This window comes from Sus scrofa, chromosome 6, assembly GCF_054392235.1.
Source record: "Sus scrofa isolate SSC_HxYL_T2T_F1_AM1 chromosome 6, Sscrofa_HxYL_maternal_Yorkshire_Landrace_v2.0, whole genome shotgun sequence".
NCBI classification, from domain to species: domain Eukaryota; kingdom Metazoa; phylum Chordata; class Mammalia; order Artiodactyla; family Suidae; genus Sus; species Sus scrofa.
In genome coordinates, this window is record NC_139388.1 from 93,960,658 (window position 1) to 93,981,372 (window position 20,715).

Below are 20,715 nucleotides of genomic sequence, written 5' to 3' on the forward strand. Positions count from 1 at the left end.
TTTTCCTGGTACTCATATACATATTGGTACATAGACATATACTAGTATACATACACATATTGGTATACATTATACATACTGTCACACAGAAAGTAAGGAAGTGCTCCAAAGAATGAGGGGACATATCAAAAGGACAAAAGAGCTAACTAGAAGAGGTTCCCACTGGCCAAATCAGGGACAATCTGAAAATCAAAATAATAAATGATAGTAATGGATTATATACATCACATAAAATAGCAACTATGAATTCCTACTAATATGAATGAATAAATGAGAAGGAATTTTTTTTCTTGTTATAGAATGTCACCAAATAAATATAGAAAGAATGAAAGCTAGAAAATCATCAAGGGGTAGTAGAACCAGAGGGTGAAAGTCTGATGGGAAACAGGATATTAATGGAGACTTGGGTATTTCTTCCCCTTTGTTTCTTAGTTACAAAAGGGAATGTGGTAACTTTACAGAGGTCTCTGCCTTCACCTAGTGATGGAGTGGCTGAAGAGCTTTCTCATGTGATGCTCTGGATCAGTGTTGTACCAAGGATGGGACTGAGTGGTGGGGAGTCCACTGCCTTGGGTGCAGGAAGTAAAGGGATGAATTATATTTCTAATCTAAAAACAGGAGTTCCTTTTGTGATTTATCAGAAATGAATCTGACTAGTATCCATGAGGACTCAGGTTCGATCCCTGCCCTTGTTTAGTGGGTTAAGGATCCAGGGTTGCCGTGAGCTGTGGTGTAGGTCCCAGATGCAGCTCAGATCTGGCATTGCTGTGGCTGTGGTGTAGGCCAGCGGCTACGGCTCCAATTCCATCCCTAGCCTGGGAACCTCCATGTGCTGTAGGTGCGGCCCCAAACCACCACCACCACCAAAAAAGAATCTAAAAACTGTAAAATTGACTAAAATTGATTTGCTTTTTGCAATGACCATGTGCCAGCAATTTTGCCATGAAACACCTGAAAATACCTAAGCAATTTCTGCCATTGCTTTGGATTTTTAATTATATATACACACGTGTGTGTATATATATATGCACTTCATATGAGCATTTTTTAAAAATTTAAATTAAATTTAATTTTTTTTTCTTTTTTAGGGCTGCATCTGCAGCACACGGAAGTTCCCAGGCTAGGGGCTGAATTACATCTGCAGCTGAGGGCTATGCCACAGCCACAGCAACAGCAACGCTGGATCTGAGCTGCATCTGTGACTTACACAGCAGCTTGTGGCAAAGCTGGATCCTTAACCCACTGAGCAAGACCAGGGATCCAGCCCGAATTCTCATGGATACTCCTTGTGTTCTTAACCCGCTGAGCCACAATGGGAACTCCTAATTAAAAATTTTTTAATTTATTTTTTAAACTTAAGTATAGTTTTTTTTTTACAGTGTTGTGTTAAAATACACACATATATTCTTTTTAAAAAAATATTCTTTTCCATTATGATTTGTCATAGGACACAGAATATAGCTCTCTGTGCTATACAGTAGGATCTTGTTTATCCCCTCCATGTATAATAGCTTATATCTGCTAACCCTAACCTCCGGCTCCATCCCATCCTTTTCCCTCCCCCTACGCCTTGGCAACCACAAGTCTGTTCTTTTTGTCATACGAGCATATTTTAAATACTTATCTTTTTTTTTTTTTTTTTTTTTTTTTTTTGTCTTTTTGCTATTTCTTTGGGCCGCTCCCACGGCATATGGAGGTTCCCAGGCTAGGGGTCTAATCGGAGCTGTAACCCCTAGCCTACGCCACAGCCACAGCAACGCGGGATCCAAGCCTCGTCTGCAACCTACACCACAGCTCACGGCAACGCTGGATCGTCAACCCACTGAGCAAGGGTAGGGACCAAACCCGAAACCTCATGGTTCCTAGTCGGATTCATTAACCACTGCGCCACGACGGGAACTCCCTAAATACTTATCTTTTAATAAATGTTGGGTTCAAAGCAGATGTGTATTTGGAAAATTCCCAGTCATTCAGTTGGCCCTGGCATATATGGCCTCTAAAAAACGTGGGTTTTTTTCCACTTCTTTTTAGAATTTCAGCTCTTAACCATGCAAGCTAACTTTAGTGCAGTCTGTGCCTCCAACCTCTATTGTACTACCTAACTTTGTATTTAAATAGTAGACTCAAAATAAGTAATAACAGAGTGATGGCAAAGAAACTGATCCTGAGTTAGCGTAATTCTGACATTCTAGGTGACTACCTGGAATTTTCCCCCTATGTGTGACACTTTCTTTTGAACTTGAGGAAAAAACGTAGTCTTCCTTTTCAGGCTCACTTCATTGATGGAAAATGCTGCAGAATGAAGAACAGTGAAAAGACTTCCCCAGACAAAAACCACTGCTCCCCATGAAGCTGTGCATGCAGCAGAAGCAAGGCTGGCAAAGTTAACCTCAACCTTTGAAGAACTGCGTGATCCAAAAAGAGGACCAGTTCAGACTTTGCTCTCCACTGTGTGTGACAATTTTCCCCCGAGTTATCTTTCATCAATTGTGAAGTTTTAGGTGAGGTCCATCAGACGCAAAAATAGTTGAATCAGCTGGAATCAGCCTTGATGCCTGTACAGCAAAACATCAAGCTTTAAAACTGCTTCTCAAAGGTTGGTGGACGGAAATGGTGGAGAGGCTCATTAACTCTGCAACGACAAATGTAAAGAAGTGAACATTTACATAGAAAGAATAGTCAGATTTGATTTCGAAAGCGAGCTGGGACAACCAACAGAAATGCAGGCCCTGCCCTGCCAGAAGAAATAAAGGGGAAATGTGTGAATGCCGAAATCCTTTTCACCGAGAATTGGATACTTTTGAAAAAACAATGGATCACATAATGTACATGTCCAGCCGTTTTGTCTATTTTTGCCAAAGAAGAAAAACTTTGGAAGTTTGTTAAACCCAAGCATGATAGAACTATTTGATGATTTCCTGGTGAATATATTTTAGTGGAAATGTTTTGACTGCGCAGTTGTTTGAATCAGGATCAATCTGAGAGAAAGAAAGCCACGAGCAGCGTGGAAATTTCTTGAATATATTGTGAAAGGGGATTTTTTTATGATTGTCTCCCAAACTCCTCTCTGCTTGAGACTTTTTCTATGTGTTTATCCGTTGATTCACAGGAAAAAAATTTTCTCACGAAATAAATAAAAACTATCCTCGGATCAACTATGAGGAAAGACAGATTTACAAATTGAGATGCTTTCCGTTAAGCATGAACATGTACATGAGATCAATTCTGATGAAAGCGTGAGAAATTTAACAGCAGCTAAGGCACAAAAACAGAAACTAGTGATAGGCTAATAGGTAGGTGTATGTTTTTCTCTCTTCTAAAAATTACAGTGATGTAATTAAACATCATGAATCATTCATTTTTTCTTTTCTCCTGGAATTTTTTTTTAATTTTTTTTTTGTCTTTTTGTCTTTTTAGGGCCGCACCCATGGCATATTGGAGGTTCCCAGGCTAGGGGTCCAATCGGAGCTGTAGCCGCCGGCCTACATCAGAGCTACAGCAACGTCAGATCCGAGCTGCATCTTTGACCTACACCACAGCTCACCAGCAACACCAGATCCTTAACCTACTGAGTGAGGCCAGGGATCAAACGGGCAACCTCATGGTTCCTAGTCGGATTCTTTTCCACTGTGCTACAACGGGAACTCCCTAGAATTTTAAAAATATTTTATTTCCTCGTATTCTTACTGGTATTTCTGTATTTCTTTCCTGGGCCATTATTATCATTCATATCATTTCATGGGTATTTCTGGAAGTAATTCCACCATGCATAAGAGGAGTGTCTGCTCTAAGTGTTGAAAGCCCTAAGTAGGACACTGAGAAGGATACACCTTCAGAGGTATTCCTACTAAAAATGTATAATCGGATTCTGATCAGGAGGCACCATCGGACAAACCGAAATTGAAGGCATTTTACAAAATAACTTGTCCATGGAATCTTTAAAAATGTCAAGGTCAAGAGAAACAAAGAAAGGCTCAGGAATTGTCTCAGATTAAAAGAGATCTAAGAGAGGAGTTCCCGTTGTGGCGCAGTGGAAACAAATCCGATCAGGAACCGTGAGGTTGCGTGTTCGATCCCTGGCCTCACTCTGTGGGTTAAGGATCCGGTGTTTCCATGAGCTGTGGTGTAGGTAGCAGACACGGCTCAGATCTGGCATTGCTATGGCTGTGGCGTAGGCCAGCAGCAGCAGCTCTGATTAGACCCCTAGCCTGGGAACCTCCGTATGCTGCGCAAGTGCAGCCCTAAAAAGACAAAAGACCAAAAAAAAAAAAAAGAGAGAGAGAGAGACTTAAGAGAAAATGACAATTAAATACAATGTGCCATTGTGGATGGGATCCTGGACTAGGAAAGAATTGTTATAAAAGACATTATTGGAATAATTGACAAAATTTGAACATGGACTGCGGACTAGACAACAGAATTGTATCATTGCTAAATTCCCTGTTTTAGATGATTGCATTGCTGTGCTTTAAGAGGCTACTTTTGCTCTTAGGAAATATACACTGAAATATTTAGTGGAAAAGGGCAGGATGTCACCATGAGTGTGTGTGTGGGGGGGGTGTAGATATATGTACAGATTGATGAGAGTGAGAATAGCGGAGTGAATGAGGCAAAATGTAAACAACTGGTGAACTTCAGTAAAGGATATTTGGGAGTTTCTTGTAGTATTGTTGCAAATTTTCTGTAATTTTTCCCCCCTTTTACGGCTGCACCTATGACATATGGAAGTTCCCGGCTAGGGACTGAATCGGAGCTGTAGCTGCCAGCCATGGTAATGCCAGATCCAAGCTGCGTCTGCCACCTATGCTTCAACTTGCAGATCCTTTGCCGTCTGAATGAGGCCAGGGATCGAACCCCCAACCTCACAGAAACTATGTCAGCTTCTTAACCAGCTGAGCCACAATGGGAAAGCCTGTAAATTTGAAATTATTTCAAAATGAAAATTTACCAGCACCCACCCTCCCCAAATCAAAAAGAAAAAAATCAAAACAGGTTAAGCTGGTCCCAGTGGTATTAGGGTTAAGAAGGTAACACTGAGCCTCCTACTACGGGTGAACAGAAAAAGAGGGCAGGGGAAATATACCAATTCGGCAAGAAGAATTAGAATTAGGGGAAGGTGACGCGGAGGCTCTGAACTCTTCAGACCCCTGACAGACAATCAGGGGAGGATACAGCAAGCCAGCAAGCCACTGGGTATGTGGCCCTCGGGCTGGCGGGACCGATCAGGGTTGGAGAAGTAATCTTGTGCAAGTCATGGGAAAGATGGAAGGAAATTACACAGAGAAAAGAGAACTGGGGATAAACCCTAGGGAGACCAAGATTTAAGAGTCGGCTGAGGAAGAAAAGTCAGCAAAATAAATAGAAAAGGAGTCATCAGAGAGGCTAAAGGAGAGTTGAATGACAATGGTGTCACAGAAGTCAAGGGAGGTGAAAATTTCAAGCAGAAGAAAGTGATCCCTGGGGACAAATGCCATGAAAAGTCAAATAGGAAAAAGACAAACTTTTAAAGTGGATTCCAGGAAGCAGTTAGCAATACACCTATGAGCATACCGATGAAGACTCAGGAAGGGACAACATTTGATTATGACATCAAAAACCAGGGTTGGGGAATTCCCATCGTGGCACAGCAGAAATGAATCTGACTAGTATCCATGAAGACACAGGTTTGATTCCTGGCCTCTCTCATTGGGTTAAGGATCCAGCATTGCTGTGAGCTGCAGTGTATGTCATAGACATGGCTTGGATCCCAGGTTGCACGGCTGTACCATAGGCTGGCAGTTGCAGCTCTGATTCAACCCCTGGCCTGGGAACTTTCATATGCTGCAGGTGCAGCCCTAAAAAAAAAAAGACCAGGGTTGGAAAGCAAGCCATGATTGACCAAGACTTCCTGCTGATTAGAAAGGGAAGGAGATGGATTAAGAAGCAGAATTAACAAGCCACAAGTGATATTTGATAGGAAGGGGCAAGCTCTAAACATCTCATCCTTCCTTCTCTGTCCCCAGGTCAGAAACAAGATGTGTTGCAACTGGGAAGAATGGACAGCTGTGTTTCTAAGGTGTGAATACCGCTTTTTAGGGAGCCAAGGATTTCTCTCCTCCTGCACTTCAGTCCTTTAAAAAAATCCATACAAAAACTGCAAGTCCTAGAAAATGGCAAGGTAGGAGGTGGAGTGAGGGACCTGGGAGTGCATTGTATCCTGAACTGGGGGATTCCGGTTCATATTTTTTTCTTTTTCTTTCTCTCTCTCTCTCTCTTTTTTTTTTTTTTGGCCATGCCCATAGCGTGTGAAAGTTCCCAGGCCAGGGATCAGACCCATGCCACAGCAGATTCTCAACCCACTGAGCCACCAAGGAACTCCTCTTTTTCTTTATGTACTAATTTTATTCATGTATTATAAGAAGAAAAGAGAGGGAGTTCCTGTTGTAGCTCAGCAGGTTATGAACCCCACTAATACCCATGAGGATGAAGGCTTGATCCCTGGCCTTGCTCCATGGGTTAAGGATTTGGTCTTGCCATGAGTTGTGGTGTAGACTGAAGATGTGGCTTGGATCTGGCATTGCTGTGGCTGTGGTATAGGCTGGCAGCTGCAGCTCTTATTCGACCCTTAGCTTAGGAACTTCTATATGCCACAGGTGCAGCCCTAAAAAGAAAAAAAGAGAGAGAGAGATTGGGAAAGATTCAAAATAATTACATGTAAGTTCAGTAAAATGCCTTTATGAAAATGGCTGGCCAAAAAAGATTGGAAGGGCATACGTCAAAATATTAGTTATCAGGAGTGCCCGCTGTGGTGCAGTGGGTTAATGACCCAGCTTGTCTCTGTGGAGGTGCCAGTTTGATGCTCTCAGCTTGGTGCAGTGGGTTAAGGATCCTGAGTTGCTGCAGCTGTGGTATAGGTTGCAGGTCCGGCTTGGATTTGATCCCTGGCCCGGGACTCCACAGGGGCAGCTGAAAAAGAAAACAAAAAAATCAGTTATCAAAGGAGATTTTTTTCCCCTCTTCCTTTGATTTTTATGTAGCTTCAAATGTTTCCAACATAACCATTCATTGCTTTTATAATGGAACGAACTAGATGTAATTTTTTTGGGGGGGGGGAGTTCCCGTGTTTTTTTGTGTGTTTTTTTTTTTTTTTTTTTTGCTTTTTTAAGAGCCATACGCGTGGCATATGGAGGTTCCCAGGCCAGGGGTCTAATTGGAGCTATAGCTGCCAGCCTACGCCAGAGCCACAGCAATGAAGAATCAGAGCCACATCTTCAACCTACACATCTCATGGCAACAACAGATCCTTAACCCACTGAGTGAGGCCAGGGATCGAACCCACAACCTCATGGTTCCTGGTCAGATTTGTTTCCACTATGCTACAACGGGAACTCCTGAGTGTAATTTTTTAAAAGGAAAAGAAAGATGAAAAAGTGCCCACGAATTTGGAGATTGGGGAAGGAACTGTCAGTTAAGAGATAGGATGGGGAAAGCAGAAATGCAGTTCCTATGACTAATTGCTGAAATTTCTAGAGTACTTTCTGTTTTGCAAAGTGCTTTTACAAACATGATCTCTTTTTGCAGACTTTGCTGGCTGGCTGGGACCTCGGGTCAACTCCATCACTGCCGCATAGAGGAGACCACTCTTGGGTGTTGGCAATGGGTGTTGGCCTAGCTCAGGTTTTTTTGTTTGCTTGCTTATTGGTTATTTTTGCCGCACTCACAGCATGCAAAAGTTCCCTGGCCAGGGATCGAACCTGTGCCACAGCAGCGACCCAAGCCACAGCAATGACAATGCCAGATCTTTAACCCACTGAGCCACCAGGGAACTCCCCCAGGTCATGTATCCATAACAATAACCACTTAAGTGGCAAAAGTGCCTGGTACTCAGCTCATCCTCACACAAGTCCTATGAAGTGACAAATACTATTAAGTCATCTTTATGCTATAGATGAGGACAGCGTGGCACAGAGAGGTTAGGGTACTTGCCCTAGGTCACACAGAATCAGGATTCAGGCTCAGAGAGTGTGACTCCACAGCTGCTCAGCAGCCCCTGGAGGCTCTAGGCCTCAGTAAGACCAGCATCCCAGCACCTTCCAGCCCCTCAATCCTCCCGGCCCCTCCCAGCTGTGCTCTCTTCTCTGAGGCTGTATTTCCTCCCCACCTACACCATGCTGGGCAGCAGGAACACCAGGGCTGCACACTTGCCTCCGTTCTCAGATCCCAAGGGGGACACCTCGATGGCCGAATGGCCATTGACTCAGAGGGCTGGGGTTCCCTTCTTGGGGGCCCTTCGGCATTCTAAGCTTTGTGTCTACTTCCCCCTCCCTTCATCCACAGGGAGGCGGGTACAGAGGAATGTCTCTTCTAGTCTCAGGGATCCTCACATGTTCTCCTAAACCTTTGATCTGTAGTCTGGGCCTAGAGTTTTGACACAAAAGTCTAGAACATGAGCCCTCTGTTATCCCTGTTATCGTGTCATCCCTTTCCTGAGGCACTAACCACTGACTAGCTAACTGAATGACTTCATGAAACAAGTATTTATCAAGTGCCATGTATGGGCTCTGGGCATATAACTGGAGGAAGGAGTGACAGCACAAGGGCATTTGGGTGGGGGAAACCCCTTAGTTAATTTTTTTTTTTTTTAAGGGCTGCACCTGCAGCATATGGAAGTTCCCAGGTTAGGGGGTGAATCAGAGCTGCAGCTGTTGGCCCATGCCACAGCCACAGCAACGCCAGATCTGAGCTGTGTCTGCCACCTACACTGCAGCTCATGGGAACACTGGATCCTTAACCTGCCAAGCAAAGCCAGGGATTAAACTTACATCCTCATGGATACTAGTCGGCTTCGTTACCACCAAGCCACAGTGGGAACTCCCCCCAGTTAATGTTTTAGATGTTATCCCACTCTGCTTCTAAGCATCCCATACCACCTTGTGTGAGCAGAGGAGACACTCAAGGGACAGTAGCTTGTTGAAATGACATGGTGGAGGAGAGAGCCAGGGCGAATGGAATTGGACCAGGCCCCACAATTCACTTGCTGTGTGGCTTTGGGCCCCTGGTTTCATCTCTCTGAACTTCAACAACTTTGTTTGTCACAGGAGGATCACCAGAGCTGCCTTATGAATTTTGGTATGGATTAAGAGGTGCAGGGGGCGGGGGGGGGAACACCTCGATGGCCGAATGGCCATTGACTCAGAGCCTGGCCCCGAGGAGGGAACAGCTCTCCATACTGTGTTCTTCTCGTCTCAGGAATTTCCCCATGTGGCTGCGAACCTCATTTAATCAGACTTTGGATTCCTGTTCTTCTACAAGACTGATGTACTTGGCAAGAGGCTTTAGCCCTCAGCTCTGCAGGAGAAGAAATTTGATTTTGTCACGTCCCCCGGGGGCATACTTTTGGGAACCTGATGAGGGAACCGTGTGTCAAGTGGCTGCTCCTTTTTGGTGACCTGAGTGTTTCATCCACCACCAGGCCCGAGGAGACAAGCCTGTGTGGCGCATGAACTGTGGGATGAGTCTGGCCTGTGACACTTCATCTGATCCACTCAGCATCCCTGTGCACAGATAGGTATGTGGCCCCAGGTTTACAGGTAGGAAGCAAACACGGAGTCTCAGAGAGGGATCGCATTTCTCAAGGCACCTAGGAGTGAGGGTTCTTTTGGTTACAAGGACACACGCCTGCTGTAGTGGTTAAATGGTAGTGCCCCCAAGAGCTATGTCCCTGTCCTAACCCCCCAAACCTGTGAATGCAACTTTATTTGGAAAAACAGTCATTGCAGATGTAATTAAGAATTTGAAAGGAGTTCCCGTCGTGGCGCAGTGGTTAATGAATCCGACTAGGAACCATGAGTTTGTGGGTTCAATCCCCAGCCTTGCTCAGTGGGTTAAGGATCTGGCATTGCCGTGAGCTGTGGTGTAGGTTGCAGATGTGGCTCGGATCCCGCGTTGCTGTGGCTCTGGCATAGGCCAGCGGCTATGGCTCCGATTCAACCCCTAGCCTGGGAACCTCCATATGCCTTGGGAGCAGCCCAAGAAATGGCAAAAAGACAAAAAAATAAAATAAAGAATTTGAAAGAAGATCATTCTGGAGTACAAGGGTGAGCCCTAAATCCAATGAGAAGTGTCCCTGTAAGAGACAATCCCCTTTTCCCACTTATTTCCTAGCCTGAGATGGAGTTTTATTTCTAACTACCCAAAGTGTGCAAAAAGAACTGCTCAAAATTATGTAGCAACAGAATAAATCCTAGAATAATAGACTCACGGAGACAAGTGTTGGCTTCGTCTCATTTCACCTATGGTACCGCCCAAGCCCAGAGAGGGAGTCAAGCCATTCACCACCACACAGCATGTGAGCGGTGGAGGCAGAACCCCAAACACAAGCTTTGGGTTGTCTGCCACTCTGAGTCACTTCTTCAAGGATCTTCTGTGACTTTGGCCCGCTCATTTGTGTGGGACTCAGAGTGGCTGGCCTTATTCCTTTCTTTGCCTCAATTTCCCTGTCCCATCCCCATGGGCGTCCAGTCCCGGGCAGAAGAGAAGGGAACCAGATGTCATCCATGTGGGCTGCTTTGAGTTCTCAGGGCCTACAAAAGACTGTTATTATTTAATTACTGCAAATGGTAATTATAAGGGAAGGTAATTGTCTGCCCTTTCATTATGGCACTTCTGCCCTTTTCCTCTGGCAGCCCCCGGGCCACTTGTAAAAAAGAGCTGGGTCCAGATCTGCTGTGACAGCTCATCACTGGAGGTTTGTGGAGACTACCTAGGGAGAAGGGCCGAACACTGCCAACACTTTCTGAAGGTAATTAGTGGATGAGAGAGCCCTCCGAACCCATGAACTCCTCGGATCCTGTGAGAATGGGGGAATTAACTCTCCAGAGCACCTGCTGGGTCCTGGACACTGTGTTGGCCCCTCTACCTTCTCCAGGTGAGATTATAAAAAAGATGCCTCACGGATAGCAAATGCTTGGTAAATGGTGGTGTATATAATTTCTAATCCTGACACACTGCCCTGTGAAATAATCATTCTTTATTTATTCGTTTATTTATTTATTGCTTTTTAGGGCCGCACCCTCGGCATATGGACGTTCCCAGGCTAGGGGTCACATCAGAGATGCAGCTACCGGTCTACGCCACAGCGACAGAAAAACAGGGTCTGAGCAGCATCTATAACCTACACCACAGCTCATGGCAATGCTGGACCTTAACCCAGTGAGCGGAGCCAGGGATCGAACCGGCATCCTCATGGACATTAGTCAGGTTTGTAAGCTGCTCTGAGCCACAATGGGAACTCCTGAAATAGTCATTATTATCTTCATTTGACAGAGGAGCAGGCTGATATGCCCACTAGCAGGTCCTCAAGCTAGTGGGACCCAGTGTTTGAACCCTGTGTGTGTGATCTTGAAGCACACATGATTTGCACTTAACAATCTGCCACAGATGCTACTTGACCCATTTCAAAGTTGAAGAAATTGAGGCCCAGAGCTGCAACGCGGCTTACCCCCAGCTCGCTGAGGTTGTTTCACAGAGTCAGGACTAGGATCCACATGTCCTGCCCTGCCTGGTTGGGGCTCTGACTTGCTTCTGGCTCTGCTCTGCCCCCAGCCCCCCGCCTCCCTGCTTCCCCGCTTCTCTCCCTCCATCCCACACCCCCTAGCTCACTAATAATGACAGAGACGCAGAAGATGACCAGGACATAGTCTCCACCCTCTGGCTAAGCAATCCCTAAGCCAAGTTGTGGATCTGGAAGCCCCTGAACAAGGCTGTCCCTGCCTGTGACAGACATTACTAATGCGTCACAGCATTCTTGCTGCTTAGACGCCAGATTCCTAATCCTTTGATATTTAAATAAAAATTGACTGGGATTTCCTACCTCACATGGGGTGGCAATCCAATGATGTCCCCTAGGTTTCTTGTGACCTACGGGTTTCCAGTGACTTACAGGGTCCTGGCCACTTCCAGCTCTGACTGTCTCCTGCCAGTGCCCCTTCGCGCTCTCCCCTGCTGTCTTTCCTTCGTGCTCTGTGTTACTCCAGGCAACCCAGTGCCAACCTACCATTCGGCATGCACTTCATTTTACTAAAGGCTTCAGGAAACGCAGTGGGGTTGTATCACAGCACTGCAAAGGGCAGAACGCTGAATAATAGATATTACTGCTTTTACAAGTCCTGCTGCCACCTCTTTGCTGGCCGGCTCCCTCCACAAGCTTTCTCATTTTCCTGAGCATCCCTACATTTCACGACAATACTCACGTATTTCATTTCTAAGCTCTCTCCCTTTCAAAAATTCGACCCCCCTCGTTTTTAACTGAATGAATGAAAAAATATGTATGAAGCATCCAATTTCCTATCTGATGTCCAATGAAAGGATTAGCCATCTGAATGCAGAATTATAGCTGGGCTAAGTGCATAAAAAAGGAGAGGTCCATGGAGTTATGAGAGCATTCTAAAGATAACAGAAGGCCACCCTCAGGATGTGCCTATGAGTCCTAATGTGTTGGGTGAGTAGGAGGTCACTAGGTGAGGAGGGGGAGATGGTGGGTGTGGTCAGCTGGGGAAGACATGCCGAGAGGAGGATACTGCAAAGGCCATGTGCCAAGAGGAAGCAGCAGGCCTTCCATGAACTTGCAGGAGGCCTAGGTGGCTGGAGAACAGCCACCAAAAGAAAAAGTGGTCTTGGCTGGGGATGGAGGGTTTTGCTAGAAGCCAGACCGTAGAGAGACTTGGGAGCTAAAGTTCCCATCATTTTTTCACATAGAGCAGTTTAGACTCCCATCTCTTGCTCAGCTTGAAGACAACCTGGGCAAATGCACAACTCCATTCAGATCTCCACTTAACAGAGGGCCAGTCCTCAAGCTCTTCCCAGAGGATGTGGTGGAAGTTTTACCTTGCCTGCCTCACCTCCCAAGAAAGCGGAAAGGCGAGGATAGAAAGATTCGGCTTCGGGTGTTCCCTTTGTGGCTTAGCGGGTTAAGAACCCAAATAGTATCCATGAGGATGTGGGTTCGATCCCTGGCCTCGCTCAGTGGGTTAAGGATCAGCTTTGCTACAAGCTGCTGTGTAGGCTGCAGATGCAGCTCAGATGTGGTGTTTCTGAGGCCGTGGTGTAGGCCAGCAGTTGCAGTTCCAACTTGACCTCTAGCCTGGGAACCTCCATATGCCACAGATGAGGCCCTAAAAAAGAAAAAAGAAAAAAAATTTGGTTTCATAATGATGTGAATGATGCTACCAGACTAAGATGGCAAAGTGGTCAGCTTGGGATTTAATGGCACTTTTTGTCAGTGTTTGTTACTTGGATGGTGCAGGTGCATAGAGCTTTCGAAGCTCCTATTAGGGAAATGTTGCTACTAGTTCCTAGCAAGTGTGGGTTGGTGTTCTCAAGGAAGACGTTTCAGAGGAGATGAGGTGGGAGTGGGTCCCCGGAGCACAGGTAGGTGACGTTGCAACAGCCTGCTCCACGCATTAGCTCATTCCCCTATTTCTTATGCTCAATTTGCACATAAGAAAACTGAGGCCCAGAGAGAGAGAAACTTACCTAAAACCATGAGCCTAAAGAGACAAAGTTAAGGTTCAAACCTAGCTCCATTAAACTCTTTTTTTTTTTTTTTTTTGTCTTTTGTCTTTTGTTGTTGTTGCTATTTCTTGGGCCGCTCCCGCGGCATATGGAGGTTCCCAGGCTAGGGGTCGAATCGGAGCTGTAGCCATTGGCCTACGCCAGAGCCACAGCAACGCGGGATCCGAGCCGCATCTGCAACCTACACCACAGCTCACGGCAACGCAACGGATCGTTAACCCACTGAGCAAGGGCAGCCTCATGGTTCCTAGTCGGATTCGTTAACCACTGCGCCACGACAGAAACTCCTCCGTTAAATTCTTAAACCGAACCTATTCTCTCTAAACTCTATGGCTTTCTTGAGGGAGACAAAATGAGCAAGGCGAAGAGGGTGGATGGGCAGAGAACCCACATGCTCGTTCATTCATTCAATCAGCTAATACCACATAGCACCCACCAGGTGCCAGGCACTGTATCAAATGGAGCTCTGGACCAGGAGTTGGAGGACCTCAGCTGAAAGCCTGGCCCCAAACTTAGCCAACCATTTTCCTTTTTGGGGCCTCAGTTTTCCCACCTGTGAAGTGGGGATGGGGTAACATCACGCCAGCCATATTCCCAGGGGTCCTGTGGGGGTGCAATTAGAAAATGCCTATGGGAGTTCCCATTGTGGCTCAGCAGTAACAAATCGGACTGGTATCCCTGAGGATGCAGGTTCGACTCCTGGCCTTGCTCAGTGAGTTAAGGATCTGGTGTTGCTGTGGCTGTGGTGTAGGCCAGCAGCTACATCTCCTATTTGACCCCTAGCATGGGAACTTCCATATGCCATGGGTGCGGCCCTAAAAAGCTAAGAAAAGAAAGAAAGATAGAAAGGAAGGAAGGAAGGAAGAAGGCAGGAAGAAAATGTCTGTGTTGCTGCTTCAGATTGTTTTTAGTTCTAATGGGAGGTGCATTCCAGCCAGAGGTTAAAGAGGCAGCTAGCTTGAGTGAGGGCAACGGGAGGAAGGTGGTAATCTCTTGGCATCAAGACGACAGGCTGGGGCCGCGAGGCTCTGAAGCTGGCCTTATGCTTGCCAGGCTGGGGTTACAGCACTCAGGAGTCGCCTGGACACCTCTTGCTGCCTCACTCCCCACATCTATCGTCACCAAGCCCTGCTGATGTGAAGTCCTTCATATGTCCCACATTTGTCCACTTTTTCTACCTCTGCTAGTGCCTCCCTCCCTCCCCCCCCCCCCCCCCCCCCCCCCCCCCGTCCAAGCCATCACCATTGTTTAGCTGGCCGACTTTGAAAGTCTCCCTCCTGGGCTCTCTGCTTTCCTGCTTTCCCCCATTCCAGTCCATTCCTTCCCAGCAGCCAGCCACAGGGAGCTTTTGAAAAGAAATCTGTCCAAATCACTTCTTTTCTTAATGCCCGCCTCCCCATGACTTCCTATTGCCCTTAAGCCAAAATCCTAAATCCTTGCCAGAGCCTTCTCCGAGACTGCTGGCCCTCAGGACCACTTTGCAGCCCCCTCGTTCCATTCAAGTGTCACTGTCTTTTTGGGCTTTCAATACAGCAAGTTCCCGTTTGCCTCAGGACCTTCACATATTGTTCCCTCTACCAGAAACGCTCTTCTTTCATCCCTTCCCTGGTCTTGGCTCAGTGGCCCTTTTTCTAGAAAGTTCTCCTTGATCTTCTCTTATCCACCCCATAGACACCTTTAACCCTTTCTTTAATGCTCTTGCGAGACGAATTAATTACTTGCTTGGTTATTTGTTAAATTCTGTCTCCTGGACCAGACAACAGAAGAGCACACCACTTCTCTTCTCCTAACAGAGGAACTCTGCTTCCCAGTCTCCCTTGCCGTTAGGTAGGACCACGTGACTAGTTTTGGCCAATGGATGGGGAGGACTCTCCAGTCTCTCTTCTGCCATGGCAACTGAGAAGGTCACATGTTCCAGTGGGTGTGACTTCAAGATGGTAGGGACCCCTCAGCCTAGGTCTCTGAATGACTAGAGCAGAAGACCCTGGGTGAGCATGTGGCACTCATGAGAAATAAATGACTCTCGTCACTGAGGTTTTGTGTTATGTTCTTGGAGTTCTTTGCTACCGCAGCATCGTCTGGTTTATCCTAACTAATGCTCTAACAGAGCAGGGGCTGGCTACTGCCTCTCCAGAGCCTGGACCCTGGCCGCAACACAGAAGCAGGTGCTCCGTAAATACCTGCTGAATGAATGAAAAAGTAAAAATGTCAGACATGTTTTCTTCCTCAGAGACTTGACTCTAATCCAAGAGAGATACTTACACACCAGTTAGAATATAATCAGGGGCTAAATTGTAAGAATTAAAGAAGAAAGAAGAAGGAGTTCCCATCATGATTTAGCAGAAACGAATCTGACTAGTATCCATGAGGACTCAGGTTCCATCCCTGGCCTCACTCAGGGGTTAAGGATCCAGTGTTGCTGTGAGCTATGGTGTAGGTCACAGATGCGGCTCAGATCTGGCGTTGCTGTGGCTGTGGTGTAGGCCAGCGGCTACAGCTCCCATTCAACCCCTAGCCTGGGAACCTTCATGTGCTGTGGGTGCAGCCTTAACAGGACAAAAAAAATTTTTTAATTTAAGAAGAAAGAAGGAGATCAATGGATTGGAGCAGTCATGGAGGGCTTCCTGGAGGAGAACAAGGATGATTTGAAGAAGGGGAGAGGATGAGAATGGGCTCACTGTTCACCCCATCATTTGTCCACCCATTCAGCAAACATTTATTCTAATGCACCATGATAAGTGCTCTGTCGGCAGTGTGGTGCTCTTGGGAACCAGAGGAAAGTGCCTCTCCCCATGCAGAGGACCTGGAACAGCGTCACAGAGAAAGTGATGTTTGAGCTGAACCTTGGTAAGCAGGTGTTCGCCAGAGAGACGGGAGATGGGCAGAAAAGAACTAAGGATCCCAGGCAGAGGGAACAGCATGAGCAAAAGCCATGGAAGGGAAAGGGCCAGGCCTGAGATGGCAGCTCACTTTGGCTGAAGCATAGCTTTCCAGGCCGTCAGACAGGAGGCTGGTCAGGCAGGGCCAGATTGTGTTGCCCTCCCCTCTAAATCCCTTAGAAAGATTCCAGCTCAGCAGCAGTCAAAGCCCGCAGGATTCTGTCTCACATTTCCCGCTCCACCCTAAACTCCAGTGCCTTTGCATGTGCTATCCTAAGTCCTAGAATTACAATGATGATGATTATAATAACACAACATTCGCTGGGCCCGTAGAAGGTGTTAGGTGCTGTGTCAAGCATTATTTTCCTGAACACCAGTGACATCGACAATCTATGGATTGGTACATTTTAATGGATTTCTTTTCTTAGTAGACCATTTTTTTTTAAGAACAATTTTAGGTTTACAAAAAAATTGAGAAGCTATTAAAGAGTTCCCATATGTTCCTATATCTCCCCATCCAGTTTTCCCTATTAGTAACATCTTATGTTGGTGTATTTGTTTTAATTTATTGCAATTATTGGTGGAAATTTTTATTGATTTATTATTGTTAACTAAAGTCCATTGTTTGTTTAATTAATTATTATTATTATTATTATTAGTCTTTTTGTCTTTTAGGGCCACGCTGGTGGCATATGGAGGTTCCCAAGCTAGGGGTAGAATCAGAGCTGTAGCCGCCGGCCTACGCCACAGCCACAGCAATGTGGCATCTGAGCCTCGTCTGCGATCTACACCACAGCTCACAGCAACGCCAGATCCTTAACCCGCTGAGCAAGGCCAGGGATCAAACCCGCATCCTCATGAGTGCTAGTTGGTTTCCTTAGCCACTGAGCCATGACAGGTGGGAACTCCAATTATTATTATTGACTATTTATTTATTTTTATTTTTTGGCCGAGCCCTTGAAATATGGAAGTTCCCGGGCCAGGGATCAAACCTGGGTCGTAGCAGGGGCAACAGCAGACCCTTAATCCTTAGGGTTTTTGTTTGTTTGTTTGTTTGTTTAACCCAATGTCTTTTCTCTGTTGCAGGATCCCATCTGTAATACCGTATTACATCTAGTTATTATGTCTCTTTAGGCTCCTTTGGGCTGTGACAGTTTCTCAGACTTTCCTTGTTTTTGATGCTCTTGTCTGCTTTGAGGTGCATTAGTTATTTTTTCAGATGCCCCACTGTTCTATCTGGTCTGATGTTTTTCTCCTAACAAGCTAGGGTTACAGGTTGTTGGGAGGAAGACCCCAGAGATAACATGTCATTTCATTACATACTCTCAAGCGTACACACTGCCATGTGACTTGTGACTGTTGATGCTGGCCTTGACAACCTGGCGAGGTAGTTATTACCAGATTTCCCTCCTGTGAAGTTACTCTTCTTTTCCTCCTTTTTCACACTGTGCACTTGGGAAGGAAGTCTACCCGCAGCCCACCCCCGAAGAGTGGGGAGTTATGCTCTACCTCCTTGACTATCTGCATAAATCATTTCAGATTCTTCTGCACAAGAGATGTGCCTCCTCTCTTATTAATTTATCATTTCACTGAACTTCTCAACAATGGGGTGATACTCATCACCCCTGTTCTCCTGGAAACCGGAAACGCTCCCTTCTTCCCAACCCAGCTCATCCCAGACCTAATTTCTGAAGAGCTGCTCCCTCTCCCTGATAAAAAAAGTGGCCTCCTCTGTGTCATCTCCGCCCCCTCCCCCTGTATAATTCCAGCGAATTCCCAGTACACATATGTATCGTGCTCTGCTGTCTACCAGGCACTGAGCTTGGGGCTTGAACACAAATGGCCTGCGTGGGCCCTGTCCTCCCGTTGCTCACAGCCTTGACATCTGATGCCAGATTGGAAACTCCGGGAGGACAGGCACTGTGTCCAATTTTCCCACGGCTGTGTTTCCAGCCAACCAGGACAGCATCTGATAGTAGGTCCTTAACCACTCTTTACTGAATTGGAAAATGTTTCCTGGAGGAAGGCAAACACTGGCGGGTGATTGTTTTTGTGCGTCCTTCCCCTGGGGCCTGGGTGCTCCCTGAGGGCAGAGCCAGCCTGGATTCATCCTGGCCGAGGGGCTGGGTGGCAGTGTCACAGGAGGTCTGAGCCTGGTGAAAGGACCAAGGGGACTGGCTGTCTCCTCAGGTAGAAGTGAAGTTTGGAAGCTGCCACAGCCCGGGAGGCCGAATTGGGAGGACTTGGTGACTGATTGGCTGGGGAGGGTGAGGCGGGAGGAGGAGTCACACACAGATGGCTCTGAGGTCTGGAGCTGGGGGACAGCCGTTGCCACCTCTGATAGACTCGACGAGGAGAACCGCTGGCAGCCTCGGGAGGCCCCACCCTTTGGGGGCTTGGGCCTAGGGCCAGGGAGGGCCGGGGCTTATGGAGGGAGGGTGGCTTGGCCTTTACAAACTTCTGCCCCTCATCCCCGAGTCCTCGTCTTAAAAAAAAAAAAAAAAAAAAAAAAAAAAATCTCGGCCTGGATTTTGAGCACGATCGTTGGTTATCAGGTGCGGAGGGGGCATCCTGGGGACACCCTCCCGCCTGCCATCTGCAAGGGAGACCCCCAGGGACAGCCTGGCCCCGGGCGCGCTCGGCCTGGTCGGGGCCGCGGCCCGCCAAGCCCAAGTCCCCAGCCCGCCATCGCCGGGAAGGGGGCGGCGAGGCGGCGGCGGCCCGGCCTGGGCGGGACAATGGCTGCGGCCGCCGGGGCCCCGGGAGCCCCCGCGCTGGGGAAGGGGCTGGCCTAGGGCCGGGCGCCGGTGCCCTCCCCGCGCGGCTCGGGCGGGCGGAGGGGGGCGAGGAGTTCCTTTGTGGCTCAGCCTCCGGCGCGGCGCGGGCGGGGGGCGCCGCGCAACTTTGCGAGGCGGCGGCGGCGAGCGAGAGACGAGGCCCCGGGGCCTGAGCGGGGCCCCCAGTGCGCGGCCCGCCCCCGCCCCCCGCCCGGCCCCCTCCCCTCGCGCGCCGTCGCCCGCGCCCGGCGCTGCCCACTCGCGGGAGCCCCCGGGGCCGGACGAGCTGCGCAGCCGGAGAGGCGGGGGCCCGACGCGGGCCCCCCCCCCTCCCGGAGCCGGGCGCCTGGCGCGGGGGCTCGCCGAGCGCACGGGGGGCCGCGCGGCGCTGCAGACCCAGCCTCCTACTGCCGCCGCCGCCGCCGCCGCCTCGGCGCTTGCAGAACCCAGAAGTGAACAGCAGGCGACCCGGAAGGTTTGCGCGCCGCTCCGCACCGAGCCGGAGCCAGAGCCCGGAGCCGGAGCCCCAGCCCGGCCCTGCTCGGGCCGCCGGGCGCGGGGCTGCGGCCGCGTCCCGGAGCCGCCGCCAGCACAGCCAGGTCCGTGCGGGCCCGGGGCGCGGGGAGTGGGCCCGGCGGCGGCGGGCGCCCGCCCGCGGGAAAGTTGCGCCGAGTTGCGGGCGGGGGGCCGGCCGGGGCGCGGGCGCTGTCAGCGCGGGCCGGGGCGTTCCGAGGGCCCGGGGCTGCCTGCGCCGCGGGCCCGGCCCGGAGCGGCGGCGGCGGCGGCGCGCGGGGTAGGAAGTGTCTCCGGCGGCGTGTCTGGTCTGCTCTCCGAGTGTGCGTGTGTGTGTTTGTACGTGTGTGTATGTGTGTGTGTGTGCGCGCGCGTGTGTGTGTGTGTGTTTTCTTAAGCCGGGCTATTCAAACCTGCTGCAATTCTCCGGTAAACAATGATTCATGGGGCTTAATGCAAATAAACGGATTGCAAACGGCGCGGTTCGCGCACTTTGCAGCCGGCCCGGTGGAACGGCCAGTGCCGGATTTCTCCCTTTTTTTGCAGATCTGCAGAATATGGCGTCCCTGTCCTGTTTTAAAAATAAGCCAGGCTGCCATTTTTGTTTTTCTTTTGTCTGAAAATTTTAATAAAACTGTCTGAGAATGTGGGAGAGGCGGCTGGAGGCAGAGGGGGCACCCGAAGGGTTGGCTTTTTTCCTTTTCTTTGGCAAGAGCCGAGAGCCTTGCGGGGAGGTGAGACACAATGCAATTGCACTTTAAAGAAAAAAAAAAAAGGAAGCCGCTGGGCGATTTAGGGGGAAGGGTTGGGAATTTAAAGTTAACTCTGAAAGTTTTCTTTTTTTTTTCTTCTTTTTTTTTTTTAGCTTTTTTTCTTTCTTTTTCTTCTTCTTCTCCTTTTTCTTTTCTTTCTTTTTTTTCTTTTCTTTTTTTTTTTTTTAAGGCAGCGAAATGCCGCGAAAGGATCTCGGGAGCATCTCCTCCCCCAGCCAGATG

At 48.3% G+C, this 20,715-nt stretch overlaps 2 protein-coding genes across 8 annotated transcripts in view; both read left to right on the plus strand.

The window, feature by feature from the left end:
• Nucleotides 1-10,906, plus strand: part of AZIN2 (antizyme inhibitor 2) — a 159,412-nt gene extending 148,506 nt beyond the window's left edge. The window contains exons 11-15 of the transcript XR_014804759.1: nt 2,270-3,293; nt 6,003-6,157; nt 7,561-7,656; nt 9,229-9,547; nt 10,665-10,906. The gene's annotated coding sequence lies outside the window, so the exon portion shown is untranslated. The remainder of the gene's footprint in view (nt 1-2,269; nt 3,294-6,002; nt 6,158-7,560; nt 7,657-9,228; nt 9,548-10,664) is intronic.
• Nucleotides 10,907-19,681: 8,775 nt separating this feature from the next.
• Nucleotides 19,682-20,715, plus strand: part of ZNF362 (zinc finger protein 362) — a 41,386-nt gene continuing 40,352 nt past the window's right edge. For 6 of the 7 annotated variants that reach the window (XM_084963781.1, XM_021095852.2, XM_084963783.1 and 3 more), the window contains exon 1: nt 19,682-19,806. The gene's annotated coding sequence lies outside the window, so the exon portion shown is untranslated. Of the gene's footprint in view, nt 19,807-19,973; nt 20,150-20,715 lie in introns of those variants that run through there. The other variant, XM_084963784.1, reaches the window with a different exon arrangement.